Genomic DNA, 23,059 nt, shown 5'->3' with positions numbered 1-23,059 from the left:
GTGAGCGAATGAATCAAAGAGCCGAGTGTATAACGCTGACTTCCAAGAGTACCTCGGGATTTAGGTCGATTTATACCGTGGCCATCAGTTGTGATTGCAATACGTCTCATCGTAACGGTCACTTAAATGATGTATTTACTCGCAACCCGTCCTGGTCATGTACATACACCCTGTACAGAACGCTCCCACTCAGTGAAAATGTATCCCCTAGCGAACCGCATATGTGATATCAAATCTAGCTATCCATGCATAGATTGATCAATGACCAGTTTAAGTGCTCCACCCGAGACTTATATCTATCACATCATATGTAGAGATATAATCCAACTTAATGTATAGGGATAAAGGTTTGACGAATGTTGTTATACAATATACTAACTCATCTATTCTATTATAGATGATGTCTTTATCTCATTCAGTTTGCAATCTAATGTAATTACAATACTAGCTTTAAGAAAGAATTACCATAATACCCTTCTATGGGCAAAACTCCTAACAGTCGGCATGCTCCATAACTTCGTCTCTCGGCGGGTGTGTCGGGGTGCGGTCGACGACGCCCTCAGACTTTTCAATGATCCACTCGAGTTCTCCAAACGTGTGGTCGAGCATCGAAACATGCTTGTCAGCCACCACACCATCGCCCGATAGAGTCTCATGAACCTCATCGGGAGAAGACTCCGAGTACGGCGTGAGAGGGACGCCTCCACAGTAGGAATGACAATCTCCTTGAGTTCTGCCTCATATTTGGCCACGTTCTTCTCGACATCCGGGAGCTCGATGTTGAAGTCTTCCACGTTGTTCGTGAGGATGTCCTTGAGAAGAAGGGGCGTTGGCCTAATATTGCTTGAGCCTGTGGACAATCTGGATGGCCCAGTCAATACCATCTTTGTTGGCTCAAAACTTCTCGATGGTCCCATTGTACTTCAACGAAGAAGTCTTCTCGACCGCCCAAACTGCCTTCTCTAGATCTGCCTTTGCTTTCCTCTTGATTAGAGCGACCTCGACCTTTGCTTGGTCGAGTTCGGTTTGAATCGCCACAACGGAAGCTGAGGTCGGCGTTCACCTTTTCCAGAGCCTCCTTAGCGGTTTTCTTGGCATAGTATGACTTCGACCACGTGGTGTTCTTGGCGATCCGAATAACATAGATGCTGACCTTGAGGCCATGGTTGTCGAGAGTGAGATCGTTGATCAATGAGAGCCCTATTTATAGGAGAAAGGTTGGCCTTAGAAAGAGAAGTTTTCTCTTTTTCCAAGGCCTTTTTTTCTTGCTTATATGCTCCGTTCTTCGTCTCCTTGGTAAACCGCACCTTTAGTTTTTTTTTCTTTTTTTTTTCAATCTGGTTTGGCTTGTGGCTAGTGATGAACAATGAGCAACGTTGTAATTAAACAAAAGAAATAGTGTCAAAAGGATTAGTCTCCAACTCCATGAAAGGGATCAACCAGAACGGAAAAATAAAAAGTGCAATCCGAGTATAAACATAAATGTCGAGCAGCAGCCAGCTTGTTCGAAGGAGAGGAATTGAAATTCTGGAAGAAAAAAATGTCAACACTGAGTATCGTGCCCTAAGTCTTGGCTCCAATTGATACTTGTGAATAAAGTTTCTGTTACTTTCTTTCATTATCAATAGATAAACCACTTTGAGGCATCTGATTATTACTAGACAATAAAAAAAAAACAGTTTTCCCTGTAACAATCCGTGTATCATATCTATGTGCAACAAGATTTACGAAGTGCAATGAAACTTCATTGTTGAAGTTGTAAAGTTTTACCCCATAAACCCGCGAAAGACCTATGACGAGTACCCAATTGACCCAAGAAAGACCCACGATGTGATCCGATTGACCCGCGAAAGACCCACGATGGTGCTCCGATTGATCCACAATGGACCTGAACAAAAGTCTGACGAAGTGGAGTGAAGTTGATATTCCAAGGCAGCTCTTGTGGCCTCGATCACAGCTTGGCCTGCGACATAGTGGCATGTAAACTCCGGCCCCGCCTATGAACTCTGTCCATCTCTCCTCTGATTTCCTCAGTGTAAAGAACGCATTTTACCCCAAATCTCGCACCTCGAGCTCAGCTTTTGTCATTGAATCCGATGGAGAATTTTGTCCAGCACCACCCCAAAGCTCTTCCTGCAATTAAATTGATCGATGACCCACGCATATAAGTTTACACACGGTTTTTTGAACTTGACTAGTCTTCAATAGAGAACTACCTCAAACATAAAGTCCTGAAACGACGACTGTTAGTCTGCCGCTGTGCTGCAAAAATCATAGAGGTCCCCAACTTTATAATGTTATGTCCGATCATGTCAATCTGTTGCATAAAGAAAGCCGAGCTGAAATTACAGAGCCAAATCTTATGCTACGAGAATTACTTTATAATGTTATGTCCATACCTTGGATGAAAAATCCTCCAAACACGAGAATCACACCCCGTCGTGAACCACGATTGAATCCAGCCCGTACCGTGTCCTTGTTGGATTTTATAATTGCCATGTTTCTGTTAAAAAAAAAAAGGAAAAGGGAGTTTTTTTAGTTGTAGCAGATAGATAACAGAGATTATCATGCAGAAATAGACCCTAAAGATCAACATATTCACCTTAAGATAATCGCAGAACAGATTTATCGTTCCACTTACTACAGAGACTAAGGGAACGGCAAATTATATCCCATGATCTAAAGGTAGCTGTGATCTAGAAAATCCTTATGGCCCATCGATCAATCTGAAGATAGAACAGCAAGTTATTTCCTATAATTTTTAGTTTCCACTCAAATAAGGAACATATCTCATATCCTTCAAATTCAGCAGTGTGTTATTAATTGCAAGGCCTTTTTGCTTTCTTACATAGTTTTTAGAAAATCGACCTATTTGAGATACTCAAATGACACGCATCGGTGTCGTTGCTTTTACCACTTTGGATAGCCATGGATCAGCATTCATTGTGTTGTCGTGTGTGTAATACCGATTCTTTCAGGACTGAATGGCTTTTCTAAGCCTTGTTGACATATTCTGCAATTCTGAGATGTTACCACTCTTCGTAGATTTTTATGATAAAGAGGACCAATCTATTGTTTTGAAATATAATTTATAGATACTAATTTCAAAGGAAGTGAAACCAGTTATCGATTGCCTGACCGTATGTTTATGCGATAAACCGCCTATTGTTTGCACAAAAATGTTTCTTAATCAATATATTCTGGCGAGCCATGCAAAACCCTGAAAAGATCCATGACGGAGGCTCGATTGACCCGAGAAAGACCCAAGACCGAGACCCGATTGATCCGATAAAGACCGACGATTGAGACCCAATTTACCTGTGAAAGACCCACGATCGAGCCGCGGTTGACCTGCGAAAGACTCACGACCGAGACCCGATTGACCCGTGAAAGACCCACTTCCGAGCCTCAATTGACCTGCGAAGGACCCCCGAACAAAATCCACAACTGCTACACCCCAGGGGTTGCTGAGGAATTTACCATCTAAAAACACAACTTTCGGGTAAGAAAAGCTTTGTAAGCTTTGTTGACATATTCTGCAATTTTGAGGTATTAACTCTCGATGACAGTATTTTGATGTTTGTTGATCAACTTAGTAATTTCCAGCCTGAATTGTAAGAAGTTCAGTATGTGACACAACATAAACAAAATAAAAAACAAGGATATTCATGTGTCCTTGGTATCAATCCCTGGTTTAATTTGCCTCCTTCCGACACCTTTGTGGTCCTAATTGGAAACATAAACGTATCCTGAAAAAGTTATATGGGATTCAGAGTCAAACAACAATCTGACGTGAACGAGAAAGTGGAGATAGTTCATGTGATTATGGAGATATATGTCGATTCAATAACGATGTAGAAGCTTTCAAGGATCACAGCGCCCATTTGTGAGCTCTAAAATGACGTGCTCTTGTGGCTTGGCGTGTATATTTTTATGTAGTCATTTAGAAGCTGTTTCTGCGAGCTATCGTCCACGATTTCAGGCCTACCTCTCAGAGGTGAATGAATTGAGGAAAGACGTTCAGAAGCTCTTCTTGTAGAACAAGATGAGTTTACCCAAAGGTTGATGCCAAACTTAAAGCTCTTGGACTCATGGGAAATGCAAGAGTGAAAGTCAAGGCATTTGACAAACGAGGATGAAAAAATGGATTTTAGTATAATGGTCATGCTAGCAGTGATAATGGCTCCACTTGGTTGGTCAGTGACAAGGATGCTGACGTGGAAGAGTCAGCTAAAACTTTAGGAAGCGATGATGTCGGCAACAAACCTGAAGCGATGAGTGGTTTCAGAGAGCTGTCCCGTTGAAGCAGAAAATAAAGATTTGAAAAGGTTTACGAACAGGAATGACTTGTGGCAAGATGGCAATGCGTACAAATCTCTTTACAGGGTCAAGCTTCGGAATAGGCACTACTGATACAACATGCGTCAAAGGACTTTTTCGCATACAAATTTGTGGCACGTGCTGTTGAAGTCATTGACCAATCGATGCGGTTTGCAATAAAGGTGCTGGATCAACTCTTCTCATGAAACCAATGCAAATGAAGGAAATCATAGAAGCATGGAGGTTAGAACATACTATTTTGAAGGAAAAAATCGCTAGGAACGGGGATGTATCTTTTGTTGTGGATTCAGCTCCGGTGAGCGATTCGAAATATTGAAAGAATATGTGCGCTTTGTTCTTTGACTCAAAAAATTTGTTGGAATGGCTAAGCTCCGAAGTGAAGGTGTTTGTCATAATCCGGGTAAACCCGAAGAACAAGTTGCAGATGATGAAAATGTCTGACAGAATGACCCACCAAGTACGTGTCAGAGGTAAGGTACGAATTCAGAGCTCCCAGCACTCTCTTTAAGGCGGCAAGTGTAGCCTCAAAACTAAAATATGTTAAAAAGGCAAGGGTTGAAGATAGGATAACTTACTGAGAAAGTTATGGAGCTCGCTTAACTCATGAGGTTGGCTTCGATTTCCAGTGAAGAAAAGTCAATCCACTGCTCGATGTGGCCCTGGCGAAATAAGAGAAATAAGAGAAAAGTCTAAACAAGGAACAGGTAACACGAAGAAAAGAAAGACTGAACTCTATTAACATAAACGGTGTATCCAATCAAACAAAAGAAAGGAGAACGGGATAAGAAGTTTACATAATCAATGGCATAACCACAGAGACCGCTATCAGGCTTCAAGTGGGATGAGATCATCTTTGACATCTCTATCGCGGTGTCAAAATCAACTGATTGTGAAGGACCAGCTTCTTTTAGTTTCTCAACATCGGCGCTGCACAACTATGATTATAATATATATATATATATATATATATATATATATATATATATATATATATATTCTATATATCAACATGCTTAGCTTGATGCAATACCGTGTGAGAAAACATTCAACAAATTAAGACAAGTAGAAATGGGAAAAGTATAGGAATACTTGTCCCAAAGAGCTACTCGATATTTTGAAAGAATACGTGTGCTTTGGTCTCGAGCATTAACGTTTGCTTGATCAGACTCAAAAGATGTGGAAACTACCTCGAGACCATGATGGCTTCTGATACCTCCGCCGATTGGATTAAGATCTCGGAGAAAGTTTCTAACGCCTTAAAGCTTGCACAGAAGCAAAAACGAATAGTTATGACTGCGCGGAGAATGGCTAAAACTTAGCGTTTTATAGTTGATTGCAAGGCTTGCTTGCTTATATGTTCCGTTCTTTCGGCCCTTCGGAAAATTGCACCGTTTTTTTTCCCAGTCTGGTTTAGCTTGTGGCTACTGTAATCCCATTACTTTAATGGACGGCGCTGTACCTTTAAAAAAAAAAGAAAAAAAAAAAAAAGAAAGAGTCTCTGACTCCTTGAAAGGGATCACAATATCCCTTAAAGTCAGCAACTAAAAAAAAGAAGTAAAAGAGAAGAAGTTCCAACTGTTTTTTTTTTTTCCAGTGAACTGTAAGGGAAATAAAATTAGGGACATTTGAGTCCATCTAACCAACAGAGTTACCGAAAAGGTTTGAATCTTGCAAAAGCTGGTGTATTGTAATTTTAGGCCATCTCTAACACAAAATGGTGTATATTTTGAACTGAATCTCTGACTCAACACGATGAGTTTAGCCAATAAAACAGTGTTCTATATAAACTGTTGGATTAAAACTTCCAGACCATGTGTGTATGTGTGTGTACGGATGACGCGAAAAACATAAGATTTCCAATTTTTGCTTACATCTTAAAAGTCAATGAAAGAGATCCTAAAGTTCCTTGGCTAAAGTAACAAACAAATTGGAAAAATATAAAGATTCTGACAAACTCAAGTTGTTTCACAGATCATTAGATTGCACAGGTCGTTGATCAGGCCGTTGTACACCACAATGTCCACGCTAGCACTGCGCTGGATCGCGTCCCTGAGAATCGCCCTGCAGAGGCGTTGACCAGCAAGTTGAACGCCACGTTGTTGACTCCCCCGCGCTGTGCGTGATCTTGTCCAAAGGGCATCCGCGGAACACCATGTCGTTCACGAGCCTCACGGCCTCTTTGAGCTCGCCTCTCTTCAAGAGAGCGGTTATCAGCGTGTTGTAAGTCACCGTATTCGCGATAACGCCCTCCGAGAGCATATCGCGCAAGAGTCCCAAGGCCTCGTCGATCTCGATCTGTCCCGGACCGGCACAGCCTGTTGGATCAAAACCCCGTAAGTCTGATTGTCGGGTACGACGTCCCTGAGCAACATGTGATAGACGAGCTTCGCTGCCTCGTTGACCCGGCCGGCTCTGCAGAGACCATGTACGACATCTCGGAAAGTCCAAATCTCCGGCGAACAGCCCATCAGAAGCATCTCCTCGAAGAGCCTCACGGCCTCGTTGACGTCGCTCTTCGACTGAGCGCGGATGAGAGCGTGGTAGACCTCCGAGCTCGGGACACAAGCGTGGATGAGAGCGTAGACAAGCCCTCGCTTAGCATTTCGTCGAACACGCGGCGAGCGACCATCGGACAGTCGCAAGAGTAAACAGTCTTCATGTCAGAGAGAATTCGAGTCGCATTCCGGGGAAACCCGGCTCGGCCGTAGGATTTGATGATAGAGATGAATGTGTCTTCTCTGAAGATCACACCTTCCTCTTTCATCCGGGCCAGCATAGCGATGGCTTTGAATAGCTCCTCTGCGAACCGGCCCACTAAAAAATGTCGATCGAGGTCGGAATGTCCAATGGGAGCCTGAGAACCTCGCAGAGCTGAACTGGGGACATTTGAACCCCGCTTCTCCGGAGCTCTTTCAGATCGAAAGGCTTGATCAGTCTTTCCCATTCATTCTCGGATTCTGACTCGCGTGCTTTGTTTTCACGGCCATCGTTACCTGACGAATCATTGGCTGAGCAAATCCCCGAACTCGGGTTTCTGAACAGGTCTTTCAAGCTTTTGCTCGCGTTGATACACAGTTGTGATCTTTTTAGCATTACTATAAATGTGTAGCTAAGGATTTTTGTATTACGTTAAGAGGACTGAGCAAAATGCATTGTTTTCGGTTCGAAAAGACTTACAAAGGTTTTGGCTGGAAAGTTCAGTATGGCTCGTTTCTTTCAGGTATATCCTTAAGAGTCAGTCCATAGAGTACACTCAAGTATGTACTTTCAGGTATATCCTTGTAAGCTTATATATATATTATCTCAAAATATGTACTATATCTGTATCTATTTTTTTTTTTTTTTTTTTTGATAAAACCTGGTAACAGCAGGGAGATTTTTTTTTTTTTTTTTTTTTTTGGATAAAACCTGGTAACAGCAGGGAGATTCATTAAGGCATATCAGCCACAATTAAGGAAGAACAGATAGTGGGTGATCCAAATTCCCACAAACATTCAGAGTTAGCCTCCGGTGCCAATTTAGCCAGGGCATGAGCTACCGTATTACAAGCGCAAGGAATAAACTTAAAATTACAGTGTTCAAACATTGATGCTCTCCTCTTGATAGCTTCCACCAGGTGTCCCTTTTCCGTGACTTGTCTTTTCCCCTTCGTGATGAGAGTGATCGCCGTAACACAGTCCGACTGGACTTGAATCCTGCTTAACCCCAACTCCCGCGCCACCCGAAGACCATTGAGTACGGCTTGGAGTTCTGCTGTCAGGGGGCAGAAGGGCCTGCCATGGATGAGCGAAAGACGCCCGAGTCTCGCCTTTGTGATTTCTGAAAACACCTCCCACTCCACACTTAAACTCCGTAGTGGACAAGGCAGCGTCCACCGAGAGGGCTGTTGTATCCACCGGCGGGGGAGGCCAGCGAGATGACGGGCTGTTCTCGGGTCGTCGGGTAGGGGGCGAGCTGTGCGACTGTCGGTATTCCTCCAAAAACTGGGTGGACCAGTTAATTAGCTCCACGAGGTTCCGCTTCCTTCCCGAGTGGTTAAGGTCATTCCGGTAATTCCAAGCACTCCACATGAGAATAATGAAGACATCAAAATTTTCTCTTGAGAGACTTTTCTTCATTTCTCCCAAGAAGCTAATCATATCCCCCCGGAACGCCTCCTTGATTTCTCTCCACCATCCCATAGTTTTCCATAAGGTGACGATATATTTGCAGCTCCAAATTGCGTGGAAGATGTCCTCCAGACCTTCGCTGCATCTACAACACGTAGTTTCCACCCCCATACCATGTCTCCTCAAGCTTTCTCCAGTAGGAAGCCAGCCTCGCGCCACCCGCCAAAGGAAGATTCGGATCTTCGGGGGGATTCGGAGGCGCCACAGTCCCGTCCACCAAGACTCTGTGACGCTCGGGTCCAAAGAGCTACAGCCCGCCACGCACTCGCTCAACATCCGATAACCGGATTTCACCGAGTATTCCCCGTCTTCGGTGTAGTGCCAACAAATCTCGTCGTGGCCACTCAAAGAGACCTCGGGTAACTTAAGAATTTCGCTAACATCTTCCACTGAGCACCACTCCCGGAGAAGGTCCACATTCCACATCCCGTTTGGGAGTTTGAGCTCGGCCACGCTCAAGTCTTCGGGAATCCGAGAGTCGAACCTCACCGTGAAGTTATCGGGCCTTGGTAACCACTTCCCCTTTTGGGCATTGACCGTCTCTCCGTTCCCTATTCTCCATCTCGTGCCTCTCTCAATGACTTCCCGGCCCCAAAGGAGCCTTTTCCATAGCCCCGAAGCATAGCAAGAGTCCGTAGCCTTGAGTATAGAGGTCTCCGGAAAGTAGCAAGCTTGAAGCACCCTTGCGGATAAGGACTCGGGATTCCTCACTATACGCCACACACTCTTAGCCAAAAGAGCTTGGTTAAACCATTCAAGGTTCCGGAAACCCATACCACCCGCACTCTTCCGCAAACAAAGTTTGTCCCAACTCTCCCAATGGATCTTCTTTTTTCTTCACAAGTCCCCCACCAAAAATTGGCCGCCAATTGGTGAAGGTCATTGATAAGCTTCTTCGGGAGTTTAAAGCAATGCATCACGTAGCTAGGTATGGCTTGTACAATCGCTTTGATGATAACTTCCTTCCCCGCTAAGGAGAAGAAAGTGTTCTTCCACCCTTTCACTTTGCACCAAACCTTTTCCCTCAAGAAACGGAACAACTCCGCTTTACTCCGACCCAACGTCATTGGGACCCCTAGGTATCTCTCATGGCCCCGCGGCGAAATCTTCACTCCCGAGGAGGTGGCAACTTCGACTCTCGCCTTCCACTTCACCTTGTTGCCGAACCACACATCCGATTTTTCAAAGTTCACCATTTGACCCGAAGCACTCGCGTAATCCTCCAAGCACCGTTTTACCACCGAGGCCATGGCGGCGGACGCCTTAAAAAACACAAGACTATCATCGGCGAAGAAAAGATGTGAAACTCGGATACCCATTTGGCCGAACTTGATTCCTTCTAAAGTTTCATTCTCCTCCTCTCGACGAAAGAGGGCGGAAAGACCCTCGGAGCAAAAGAGGGAAAGAAACGAAGAGAGAGGGTCCCCTTGGCGAATCCCCCGTTGAGGTGCTATGTTGCCTTTGTATTTCCCATTGATAACGAAAGAGAACCGGACCGACTGCACGCACCTCATGATTAATTCCACCCATCTCGGATCATATCCAAGTTGGATCATCATTTCCTCAAGGAAGCTCCACTCGACCCGGTCGTACGCCTTCGACATATCTAATTTGAGGGCTCCGCAATGGCCATTTCCGAATCGACTTATCTTCATGGTGTGGATTCCCTCAAAGTGCATCTCTCCAACAAAGGCGCTTTGGTTCTCCGAAATAGCCGTCTTCATCGTGCCCCGAAGCCGATTCGCAATACACTTAGACTCCACCTTGTAGAGGATGTTACATAGGCTTATCGGCCGGAACTCACACATCCGAGTCGGCTCTTTACACTTTGGGATTAGCACAATTGCTGTTTCATTGATCGAGTCTAGACTCTGGTTCTCATTCAAGATCGACAAGCAAAACCGGGTTACGTCGTGTCCGACCACATCCCAAAACTGTTTGAAGAAAGCCCGAGAGAACCCACTTTCCCCAGCGCCTTATTCGGATCGATCCCAAAAACAGCCTCCTTGACCTCTTCTCCGGTGAACTCTTACAACAGGGCTGAATTGATCTTAGCAGTGATAACCGGGGTGGCGCACTCAGTGACTCTTCTAATCTCGGCCGGGCTCAGTTTTCGAGAGGAGAAGATGTTGTTGAAGTAACCGGAAATGATTGCTTCAATTTTTTCCGGTATCTCGATCCAAACATTACGCTCGTCCATAAGGCCCACGATTCGATTCTTTTTCCTCCTTTGCGAAGCTTTCCGTTGGAAGAAGCTCGTATTCCGATCTCCGTCCTTTAGCCACGCAATTCGGCTACGTTGTTTCCAGTAGGATGCTTCTTTATCTAAGAGAGCATTAAGCCTCCTCTCTTCTACTCGAATATCTTCATCCCGAGGAGCTGCCGCCGACGAGTTAAGAGCATCGAGGATCTGTCTTTGCTTCTCAATCCCTTGCTTCATTTGTCGAAATTTTGATCTCCCCCAATCCGCCAGCAACTTGGAGCACTGCTGGAGGGACGAGGGAACATCATGGGACCAAGCCGCCTCAATCAAGGCGCGGCACTCTGGTAGTTTAGGTTAGTTGGACTATTCCCTTAATTTAGGAGAACTTGAGCTATTCTCCTAATATTAGTAGGCTAATTGTGCTAGTATACGAGAACTTACTTTTATTCTATGGACATGCACATAGGCTGAGCACTAAAATATCCCTCTATTTCAGCCGTCGTGTCACGGTGGTCAGAAGTCACCGAAGCTGCATGCATGGTGGTGGCGGACTTTTTTTAAAAGCTTTTAAAGAAGTATATATTTAAAAGACAAAACATACAATTTTATTTTCATCCGAAAATAAAATAAATTAAAACAAAAACTCTAAAACTTCAAACTTGCAATTAATACTAAGCATGTCTCATCATTGAACATGCAACTTGTTTAAAATCCAAGAGCAACTAAAAATTAGACATGTGCGCAAATCTAAATAATACTATAAAATTATAAAATAAAAGAACATCTTAAAGAAACATCTATCTATTTGTAGATTCGAAACTATAAAACACAAAAAAAAAAAAAAAAAAAAAAAAAAAAAAAAAAAAAAAAAAATGTATGTTCTTCAACATATCTCAAGAATCCACCCAAGTATAAATCCATCTCCAACTCTCATTTCTGAATCCCAACAAGAGAGTAGGAAAATATATTACATTGGTCTTGAACTTAGATGTGAGTGTTTGGTCAAACCTCTTCCTTCTTCTTTCTCTTGATTTTCTTCTTGTAAGACTTGTTTTCTTTTTCTTTCTTTCTCTCTCTCTTTCTTTCTCTTTCTATTTTCAAGCTCCCCTCATATATATATATATATATATCTCAAAAGTATAGACCAGTGAAGTGAGGGAAGAGAGAAAAATTCTAGGTTTTATCTAAAAAATTTGAGGATTTTTCATTTTAGTCCCTGAACTTTTTAAAATTCTCTCGAGACCCTGGTTTTGCACCACACCAGCCAACATTATTTAGATGAAAGCTCAACCATCCTTCCTGATGACTCACGAATTTTGCAGTAAAGTACCTCCGAAAGTTGCACTTTAGTCCTTTTTATTGAAAAATTGATATTTTTGCCTACTCTCCTTATAAACTGTGCAAGAAAATTATTTAAAATAATTTTATTTCTTTTATACTTACCTTAACATATAATATAAGGTTCTGAAAAGTTTCATAATTTTTCAAGTTCGTTTGCTACTTATTCGGGATTTTTCGAACCTTGTGCTCGGGAAATTGTATTTTCTCTTAAAGAGGCAGAACCTTCTCGGAATTTTCTCAAACTTTCCAGTCCACCACATGTTTATCTTAGATGAAAATTAAATGTGGCAAGATCTCTCTACTTCCATCCTCAAATTCCAATTATTATTGGACTAAGTGTGTATTAACTGCAATTTAGCTTATCAATCGCACACCTAGTCCTTTGTTGTCCAAAAAATGTCCTTATGAGATTATGTGGAATGATTTGTTGATTATGGGTTTATGCAAGTTTTGCATCTACTTTGAAAGCTAACGGGACTAAATTTCAGCAAAGAGCAAGAAAGTGTATATTTCTTGGATATCCACTAGAAGTCAAGGGATAGAGATTACATGACCAAACCACTAGAGAAGTTTTTATCTCAAGGGATGTGGTGTTCATGAAAATATCTTTTCGTTTCATGATCATAACACTGATCAAGTAGAGTCCGACCCATTCCCTGACTTAGTTCTCCATACACCTCACATATCTACTCTTATACCACACATCTCTCCTAAGTCCATTGATCAATCTACACACTCAAGTCAGCTACCAGATCAAGACTCTTTAACAATTTTGGAGTAAACTATCTTGGAACAAACAACAGTTGTAGTTGAACCAGTCACTGCAGTTAGAAGATCCGATAGACCACGTGCACCACCGAGTACTTAGAGATTATCATTGCAATTTATTGCATCAAAGCTCAGGTGCACATAGTCCATCACCTCATTTATTATCAAATGTGATTTTTTAAAATAACTTGTCCAGGAAGTTTAAACATTTTTTCTTGTTTGTCTTCGATCACTATGAACCACAATTTTAGCATGAGGCATGTAAATATCCACATTGTAGTCAAGCTATGGCTTGTCCCAACAAACAAAAAGCCGTCTTTATTGCTTTCCATATCAGCATGTTTGACACGGGGTTCTATTCCTAAGAGATCTTGAAGTTGCGCGCTTTGCCGGAGATTTTGTCTTTCCAGAGGCGTTGATATCTCCCCATATTTCGAATAATGTTCTTCGGTGGCTTCTTCTTTAAAGGACTCTTTATGTTGCTCTTTTATGGAGATTTCCCTTTTTTTTCTTCACCATTTTAGTGTTTCGTTCGTTTAGGTTTTTGTTCAGACTCAATTGTGTTTACGATTTCTAGGTTTCAATGTTCACTCCCTTCATTTTATGTTTTTTGAATTCTATTTGATTTTTTTTCGTACAAATATCTTCATATTATTTTCATTTTTTTATTCAATTGAAATTTTATTTTCAGTCAATTTATAAGACTTTACTCATAATGTTAAAATACATATATACCTTTGCATGACTGATCGCGTGACAAAAACGTGGACACATGACTTACGTTTTGACCATTTTTTTTTTACTATGACTCGAGACGAGAAAAGACAAAGACTAAAGGGATTAAATACAGATTCAAAAGTTCAAGGGATGTGATCATACAATGCCATAAAACGGGAAAGTGGCAAATCCCTCAACAAGTGGGTTTTTATCGTGAGCAGACCAAATCAACCGTCCGATTCATATCGAATGACAAAGGCTCAGTGCTATATATTCATACCTTGAGCCCATTTAAAAAAGAAAAACAGTAACGCTAGGGTTAATCGAGTCGATCTTTTCCCATTTTCAACCTTTGTCTTTCTCTGTTTTTTTTTTCGTCTTTAGAATTCGACCTAATGAAAAGTGTCGGGAATCGGCAAATTGAATATGTTTTCGTCATTCTTCGTATCTGTTTTTCTTTTCGCTGTCATGCTGTTTTTAGATCTTTCTTTTGTGTTTGTCGTTCTTCGTTGCTGTTTTTAATTCCCTTTTCGTTCTCGTGCTTTTTCCGATCTTTATTGTTATTCTTTGCTGTTTTTTTTTTTCCTATGTTGTTTTAGATCTTAATATTTCTTTTCGTCGTTCGTCGTTGCTGTTTTTTTCTTTCCTTTTACGCATCAAATCACTATGCCCATGGAAAGCCCGTCATCTTAGATCATCCAGTGCCCACTAGGGTTTATGCAAAGCGATTAACATCTTCCCCAATTTCACACTTTGTCTCTCTTCGTTTCTGTTTTTTTCTTTTCTTTTCGTTCTCATGCTTTGATCCGATTGACCCGCAAAGGCTCACGAACGAGACCAGATTGGCTCGCAATAGACCCACGAACGAGACCAGATTGGCTCGCAATAGACCCACGAACGAGACCAGATTGGCTCGCAATAGACCCACGAATGAGACCCGATTGACCCGCAAAAGTCTCACGAACTAGACCCGATCGAACCGCAAAAGGCTCACGAATGAGATCCAATTAACCTGCAAAAGGCTCACGTACGAGACCCGATCGACCCGTATTAGACCCACGAATGAGACCTGATTGACCCTTTAAAGGCTCACGAACGAGACCCGATTGACCCGTGAAAGATCCATGATCGTGACTGACTAACCCGCGAAAGAACTACGAGTGAGACTCGAGTGATATGCGAAAGAATTCACACCCATTATCGAGGCCCAATTGAGAATTGACCCATGAATGAGACCCGATTGTTCCGAAAAATTGACCCGATTGTCCTGCAAACTACCCATGATTATAGCCCGATTGACCCGTACATGAATCAGTTATGGAGACAGACTCGATATATTTCAAGAAGATATGCACTCTCATCTCGAGGATTGGGGATCAGACTCGAAAGGTGTGGAAATCTAGGATAAAGTTCCTGATGCGTTAACATTGGAACCGAAGCACAAATCGAACAGTTATGAGTCTTATGACAGTGCGGAGAATGACTAAAATTCAGCATTGTGTTGCTGATTGCAAGGTCTTTTCGCTTGCTTATATGTTCCGTTCCATGTCTCCTCGGAAAATCGCAGCTTTTTTTTTTTTTTTTTTAATCTGATTTGGCTTGCTGCAAAAGACCCACGAACGAGACCCCATTGACTCGCGAAAGACTAACGAATCAGGCCCGATTGACTCGCGAAAGACTAATGAACGAGACCCGATTGATCCGTGAAAGACCAATGATTGTGACTGATTGACCCGCGAAACAATTGCGATTGAGATCCAATTGATATGTGAAAGACCCATTATCGAGACCCAACTGACCCACGAACGAGACCCGATTATTCTGACGAAGTGACCCGATTATATCGTGAAAGATTCATGATCGTGCGTAAAGAATGCATTTTTCCCCCAAATCTCGCACCTCGAGCTCAGCTTTTGTCATTGAATCCGATGGAGAATTTTGTCCAGCACCACCCCAAAGCTGTTCCTGCAATTAAATTGATCGATGACCCACGCATATAAGTTTACACACGGTTTTTTGAACTTGACTAGTCTTCAATAGAGAAGTACCTCAAACATAAAGTCCTGAAACGATGACTGTTAGTCCTCAACTTTATAATGTTATGTCCGATCACGTCAATCTGTTGCATAAAGAAAGCCGAGCGGAAATTACAGTCAAATCTTATGCTACAAGAATTATTTTATAATGTTATGTCCATACCTTGGAATAAGCGGGACCAACTTTATGTCTGAATGACGAAAAATCCTCCGCGAGAATCACACCCCGTCGTGAACCACGATTGAATCCAGTCCGTACCATGTCCTTGTTGGATTTTATAATTGCCATGTTTCTGTTGAAAAAAAAGGAAAAGGGAGTTTTTTTAGTTATAGCAGATAGATAACAGAGATTATCATGCAGAAATAGACCCTAAGATCAACATATTCACCTTAAGATAATCGCAGAACAGATTTTTCGTTCCACTTACTACAGAGACTAAGGGAACGGCAATTTATATCCCATGATCTAAAAGAAGCTGTGATCTAGAAAATCCTTATGGCCCATCGATCAATCTGAAGATAGAACAGCAAGTTATTTCCTATTATTTTTTGTTTCCACTTAAATAAGGAACATATCTCATATCCTTCAAATTCAGCAGTGTGTTGTTAATTGCAAGGCCTTTTTGCTTGCTTATATAGTTTTTAGAAAATCGACCTATTTGAGATACTCAAATGACACGCATCGGCGTCGTTGCTTTTACCACTTTGGATACCCATGGATCAGCATTCATTGTGTTGTCGTGTGTGTAATACAGATTCTTTCAGGACTGAATGGCTTTTCTAAGCCTTGTTGACATATTCTGCAATTCTGAGATGTTACCACTCTTCGTAGATTTTTATGATAAAGAGGACCAATCTACTGTTTTGAAATATAATTTATAGATACTAATTTCAAAGGAAGCGAAACCGGTTATCGATCGCCTGACCGTATGTTTATGCGATAAACCGCCTATTGTTTGCACAAAAATGTTTCTTAATCAATATATTCGGGCGAGCCATGCAAAACCCTGAAAAGATCCATGATGGAGGCTCGATTGACCCGAGAAAGACCCACGACCGAGACCCGATTGATCCGATAAAGACCGACGATTGAGACCCAATTTACCTGTGAAAGACCCACGATCGAGCCGCGGTTGACCTGCGAAAGACTCACGACCGAGACCCGATTGACCCGTGAAAGACCCACTTCCGAGCCTCAATTGACCTGCGAAGGACCCCCGAACAAAATTCACAACTGCTACACCCCAGGGGTGGCTGAGGAATTTACCATCTAAAAACACCACTTTCAGGTAAGAAAAGCTTTTTAAGCTTTGATGACATATTCTGCAATTTTGAGGTATTAACTCTCGATGACAGTATTTTGATGTTTACTGATCAACTTAGTAATTTCCGGCCTGAATTGTAAGAAGTTCAGTATGTGACACAACATAAACAAAAAAAAAAAAAAAAAAAAGGATATTCACATGTCCTTGGTATCGATCCCTGGTCTAATTTGCCTCCTTCTGACACCTTTGTGGTCCTAATTGGAAACATAAACGTATCCTGAAAAGTGAAAAAGTTATATGGGATTCAGAGTCAAACAACAATCCGACGTGAACGAGAAAGTGGAGATAGTTCATGCGATTACGGAGATATATCTCGATTCAACAACGATGTAGAAGCTTTCAAGGATCACAGCGCCCATTTGTGAGCTCTAAAATGATGTGCCCTTGTGGCTTGGCGTGTATATTTTTGTGTAGTCATTTAGAAGCTGTTTCTGCGAGATATCGTCCACGATTTCAGGCCTACCTCTTAGAGGTGAATGGATTGAGGAAAGACGTTCAGAAGCTCTTCTTGTAGAACAAGATGAGTTTCCACAAAGGTTGATGCCAAACTTAAAGCTGTTGGACTCATGGGAAATGCAGGAGGGAAAGTCAAGGCATTTGACAAACGAGGATGAAAAAATGGATTAGTATAATGGTCATGCTTGCAGTGATAATGGCTCCACTGGGTTGGTCAGTGACAAGGATGCTGACGTGGCAGAGTCAGCTAAAACTTAAGAATGTTGCGTTGAATTTATTGATATAAACATGGGTTGCCCAATCGATGCGGTTTGCAATAAAGGTGCTGGATCAACTCTTCTCATGAAACCAATGCAAATGAAGGAAATCATAGAAGCATGGAGGTTAGAACATACTGTTTTGAAGGAAAAAATCGCTAGGAATGGGGACGTATCTTTCGTTGTGGATTGCTCGAGTCAAGCCTAGGGTAGATACGAAAATCAAAGAGCAAAGACATTGGGATATCAGTTCCGGTGAGCAATTCGAAATATTAAAAGAATATGTGCGCTTTGGTCGTTGACTCAAAAAATTTGTTGGAATGGCTAAGCTCCGAAGTGAAGCTGTTTGTCGTCCGGTTGGCAGGTGGGGGCTATCGAGTCCTTGCCCATGTCGAAAAACCGAAGAGTCTAAAGTGGCGCCGCATGAAAGTAATTGCTGATAAAATGGTTTGGAGTAAGTTAGATGACCTTGAGATGTGGTTAGGAGGTGGAATACCTCTGAACCCTTATATCAAGGGGATTATCATCCGGCTTATTCAGGATAAGATGAAACCGAGACAACTCTCTGTTCCACCTTGCCCTGAAATTGTCTTTGATGGAGAAGCAGCAATCCTTGAATATACTTTATACCATGGTTGGATGAACCAATGGTTAAAGTATTGTTCTTGGTATTACAGTCTTCTCTTGACTCCGGAACTGACTATTCGTAATTTGGAGATGGTTAGAGGTAATCCCGAAGAACAAGTTGCAGATGATGAAAATGTCTGACAGAATGACCCATCAAGTACGTGTCAGAGGTAAGGTACGAATTCAGAGCTCTCAGCACTCTCTTTAAGGCTGCAAGTGTAGCCTCAAAACTAAAATATGTTAAAAAGGCAAGGGTTGAAGATAGGATAACTTACTGAGGAAGGTATGGAGCTCGCCCAACTCATGAGGTTGGCTTCGATTTCCAGTGAAGAAAAGTCAATCCACTGCTCGACGTGGCCCTGGCGAAATAAGAGAAATAAGAGAAAAGCCTAAACCAGGAACAGGTAACACGAAGAAAAGAAAGAATGAACTCTATCAACATAAACCTGTAATCCCATTACTTTAATGGACGGCGCTGTACCTTTGAAAAAAATAAAAAGAGTGTCTGACTCCATGAAAGGGATTCCAATATCCCTTAAAGTCAGCAACCATAACGGAGAACAAAAAAAGAAAAAGAGAAGAAGTTTTAACTTTTTTTTCTCCAGTGAACTGTGAGGGAAATAAAATGCAACAAGCTGTAAATTTTGCTAAAATGTACAACGTAGTAATTGATGATGTACAGAAAAAGCAAATAAAATGCAACAAGCTGTAAATTTTGCTAAAATGTACAACGTAGTAATTGATGATGTACAGAAAAAGCAAATAAAATGCAACAAAAGAAATCCTAAAGCTCCTCGACTAAATTCAACAGAAAATTGGAAAAAAAAAAAAGATAAATTTACGTATGATCCTAAAAGGTGTCATTAGATTGGGTTGAACCATCCTCTACCCTTAGACAAATTACGAACAAGTATAATCCAAATTACGAACAAATTACGCATTGCAGAAACAGCAAATCAGAGTGTTGCAAGTCTCCGTGTCCTGCAACCACTCCAACAGGTCGAAAGCGTCGGCGTCCGACCCTACTTGCACAGGTCGTTGATCAGGCTGTTGTACATTACAATGTCCGCGCTAGCGCCGCGCTGGATCATGTCCCCGAGAAACGCAGCCGCTTCCTCAACCTTCCCGGCCCTGCAGAGGCCGTTGACCAGCAAGTTGAACGCCATGTTGTTGACTCCCCCGCGCTCCGCCATGTCATCGAATAGCCCCATCGCACAGTCGATCGCGTCTTTATGATCTTGTCCAAAGGGCATCCGCGGAACACCATGTCGTTCACGAGCCTCACGGCCTCTTTGAGCTCGCCTCTCTTCAAGAGAGCGGTTATCAGCGTGTTGTAAGTCACCGTATTCGCGATAACGCCCTCCGAGAGCATATCGCGCAAGAGTCCCAAGGCCTTGTCGATCCTGTTAGCGCTGCAGAGCCCGAATATGAGCGTTGTGAACGTGTATACGTCGGGTTTACGGCCCTTTGAGCGCATCTCGCCGAGCATCTCGAAAGCTCGATTTACGTTCCCGTCCCAGCACATCGCGGAGATGAGGCAGTTGTATCCGACGGTGTTGAGGCTGTGTCCCTCGGCTTCCATTTCTTTCAGGAGATTCCTCGCTTCTTCGACCCAATTCTCCTTGCAGAGAGAGTCGATCAGCGTGGTGTACGTCACCAAATTCGGCTTCGTTCCTCCCATATCGCCCGCTAAAGAACGAGCCGAGTGAATCAGACCCGTCTCGCAGAGTCCGTGGATCAGCATGTTGTACGTGAAGATGTCGGGTCGAAACCCGGCTCAAGCCATCTCGCCGCGGAGAATTTCCTCAGCTTCTTCGAGCCGGCCCTTTCGGTCACGTACCTGTGGATCACCGTGTTGAAGAGGATCTCGTTCGGGGTCGCCACTTTCCCCATCGCTCTGTCAACCTCCCCGGACCGGCACAGCCGTCGGATCAAAACCCCGATAAGTCTGGTTGTCGGGTACGACGTCCCTGAGCGACATGCGATCGACGAGCTTCGCTGCCTCGTTGACCCGGCCGGCGAGCGACCATGGGACAGTCGCCGGACAAGAGCACTGAACAACACCGCATTGTACGATCTGAAAGTCGGAGCACAAGAGTAAACGGTCTTCATGTCGGAGAGAATGTGAGTCGCTTTCCCGGGAAACCCGGCTCGGCCGTAGGATTTGATGATGGAGATGAATGTGCCTTCCCTGAAGACCACACCTTCCTCTTTCATCCGGGCGAGCATAGCTTCGACGGCTTTGAACTCCGAGGCCTTTCCGAGCTTATCAACGAGGAAGTGATACACAGCGTACGTGTGGGAATAGCTCCTCTGCGAACCGGCCCACTCGAAAATGTCGATCGAGGTCGGAATGTCCAATGGGAGCCTGAGAACCTCGCAGAGCTGAATTGGGGACATATGAACCTCGCTTCTCCGGAGCTCTTTCAGATCGAAAGGCTTGATCGGTCTTTCCCATTCGTTCTCGGATTCTGACTCGCGTGCGTTGTTTTCACGGCCATCGTTACCCGACGAACCATTAGCTGAGCAAATCCCCGAACTGGGGTTTCTTAACAGGTTTTTCAAGCTCTCGCTCGCGTAGATACACAGTTGTGATCTTTTTAACATTACTATATATGCGTAGCTAAGGAGTTTTGTAGTACATTGAAGAGTACTGAACAAACTGAATTGTTTTCGGTTCGAAAAGACTTACAAAGATTTGGCTGGAAAGTTCAGTATGGCTCGTTTCTTTCAGGTATGTCCTTTTAAAGTCTTGTCAATAGAGTGCGCTCGAGTTTTATTACTTTTAAACCTGAAAAAGCTATGAAATCCGAGGGTAATAGAATAGCCTAAGGGCATATTTGTAATTACGCTTTGATAATCAGTTGTAACTGATAACTGATATATACTCTGCATTTGATCAGAGTTAGTTAATGAGAATTATCTCTTTCTCTCTAAATCTCATTCTCTCTCTCTAGCTATCATGGTATCAGAGCACGATGCGTCGGCAATGGAGAATTCCTCACCGGCGACAATCGGAGCCTCCTCTTCTTCGATTTCACGATCTGGACCGGTCGTCTTCACGCATTCTTTGTCAGTAAAGCTCACCAACGACAATTTCCTGTTATGGAGTCATCAAGTTCTCGCAGCAATCAAAGGTCATCGTCTGATGCACTTTATCAAGAACGCGTCGAAACCTGTCGAATTTCTTTCAGACACAGACAAAGCTCTTGGAAAAGTCAATCCGGAGTTCGTGGATTGGGAGCAACAAGATCAGCTTCTTCTTTCTTGGCTTCTTTCATCGATGTCCGAAAATCTTCTCACGAGGATGATCGGATGTGATGGATCAAGCAAGATCTGGTCAAAATTGGAACAATACTTCACAGTTACGACGAAGGCTCGAATTAAACAGCTCAGGAGTCAGCTATCTGCAACAACCAAAGCAAATCTGTCCATGAATGAGTATTTACTGAAGATCAAGAACATCGTCGATCTACTTGGCTCCATTGGTGAAGAAATTTCTGCTTCCGCTCACATTGATGCAATCTTTGAAGGCCTCAGTTCAGAATATGATTCCTTTGTCACGTCTGTTGAAACACGAATGGAACCTTACTCTGTCTCTGAGGTTGAAGCTCTCCTCTTAGCTCAAGAGCGTCGAGTCGCCAAACACAACAGCAATCTTGATTCTAACAAACACTCAGCGAATGCAGCAACAATTCAATCCTCCCAGCAACGATCTCAATCTCAATCGCCTCAGATTCAACAGTTTCCTGGCAACAGCAACACTCGTGGTGGCTATCGAGGTGGTCGGAGTCAATCTCGTGGTCGTGGCCGTGGTTTCAACAACAACAGCTCAAATCGTCCTCAATGTCAGCTCTGTGGCCGGCTAGGCCATCTAGCTATGCGTTGCTGGTACAGATTTGATCAAAACTTCACCGGAAATGTACAGGACTTTTCACAAACACCTGGCACTGGTCGTGGAATTTCACTGCCGAGCCAATCTCAGGTGCCTCAGGTGTACTTTGGTCAATCTCAATCTCCTTCGGTGTACGCTGGTCACTCTCAACCGCATCAGAATGCTTTTGGTCAATCTCCGGCTCCTCAAGCTTTCTATACTGGTACTGAAGCCTCCAACTCCCAGTTTCCTTGGCCACAAACCTATCTAGCCATTCCTGATGTGACCTATGACCCGATGTGGTATCCTGATTCTGGTGCAACTGCTCATATTACGCCCTCAGCCTCAAATGTGGTCAATCAGAATCAGTACACAGGCTCAGACAAGGTTTTTGTTGGTAATGGTACAGCTCTTTCTATATCTATTACTGGAAATTCAAATTTCATGTCTCGAGGCCAAACTAAGCTGTTGAAACTTGATAATATACTACATGTGCCAGACATAACTAAGAATCTACTTAGTGTGTCAAAGTTTACTATGGACAACCAAGTGTTTTTTGAGTTTCATCCGACTGTGTGTTTTGTCAAGGATCTGAGAACGCAGGATGTTCTTCTTGAGGGACGAGTCATCAATGGTCTCTACTGCTTTCCTACTGAGGCAACCAAACTGCTCAGGGATCCTAGTCTTTTCTCTGCTCAACAAGTGCTTTCCTCAACAGCTCTCAAGTGCCATGTCAACTCAGCAGCCCAGACTTCTGCACCGAATTCAGGATCTTCAGATCAGGACTCTACCAGAGTTCTCTCTCTTTGGCATGATCGTCTTGGTCATCCTGCATTTCCCATTGTAAAGTCTGTCCTGGCTAGCTGTAACAAACTGTCTCCTACTTTGAATAAAGAGAGCTTTGAATTCTGTACTTCCTGCAGCATTGGCAAAATTCATAATCTT

General features: G+C 43.0%; 1 long non-coding RNA gene and 1 pseudogene across 10 annotated transcripts; both read right to left on the bottom strand.

Moving 5' to 3' along the window:
- Positions 1-1,429: 1,429 nt before the first annotated feature.
- LOC149380670 (uncharacterized) lies at positions 1,430-18,786 on the bottom strand. 10 transcript variants are annotated; one of them, XR_016293908.1, is made up of 8 exons: positions 18,722-18,786; positions 18,516-18,599; positions 5,136-5,276; positions 4,917-5,000; positions 3,319-3,749; positions 2,400-2,503; positions 2,217-2,317; positions 1,430-2,133 (listed from the first exon to the last, which is right to left on the bottom strand). It is a non-coding gene; the product is annotated as an uncharacterized LOC149380670 (long non-coding RNA). The 10 variants fall into 10 exon arrangements; XR_016293906.1 differs by lacking the exons at positions 5,136-5,276; positions 18,516-18,599 and adding an exon at positions 2,603-2,726; XR_016293903.1 differs by lacking the exons at positions 2,217-2,317; positions 2,400-2,503; positions 3,319-3,749; ... (1 more) ...; positions 5,136-5,276; positions 18,722-18,786 and adding exons at positions 15,588-15,658; positions 15,739-15,868; positions 15,965-16,088; positions 16,681-17,117 and having other exon boundaries at positions 18,516-18,633.
- Positions 18,787-18,857: 71 nt separating this feature from the next.
- Positions 18,858-20,940, bottom strand: LOC149380669 (uncharacterized; annotated as a pseudogene).
- Positions 20,941-23,059: the final 2,119 nt, after the last annotated feature.

The sequence above is a fragment of the Urtica dioica genome, chromosome 11 (assembly GCF_054948205.1).
Source record: "Urtica dioica subsp. dioica isolate 48M chromosome 11, U.dioica_male_clone48M_v1_H2, whole genome shotgun sequence".
Lineage (NCBI taxonomy): Eukaryota > Viridiplantae > Streptophyta > Magnoliopsida > Rosales > Urticaceae > Urtica > Urtica dioica.
Note: the sequence above shows the minus strand (reverse complement) of the source record. Positions and strands in the feature narration are given on the sequence as shown.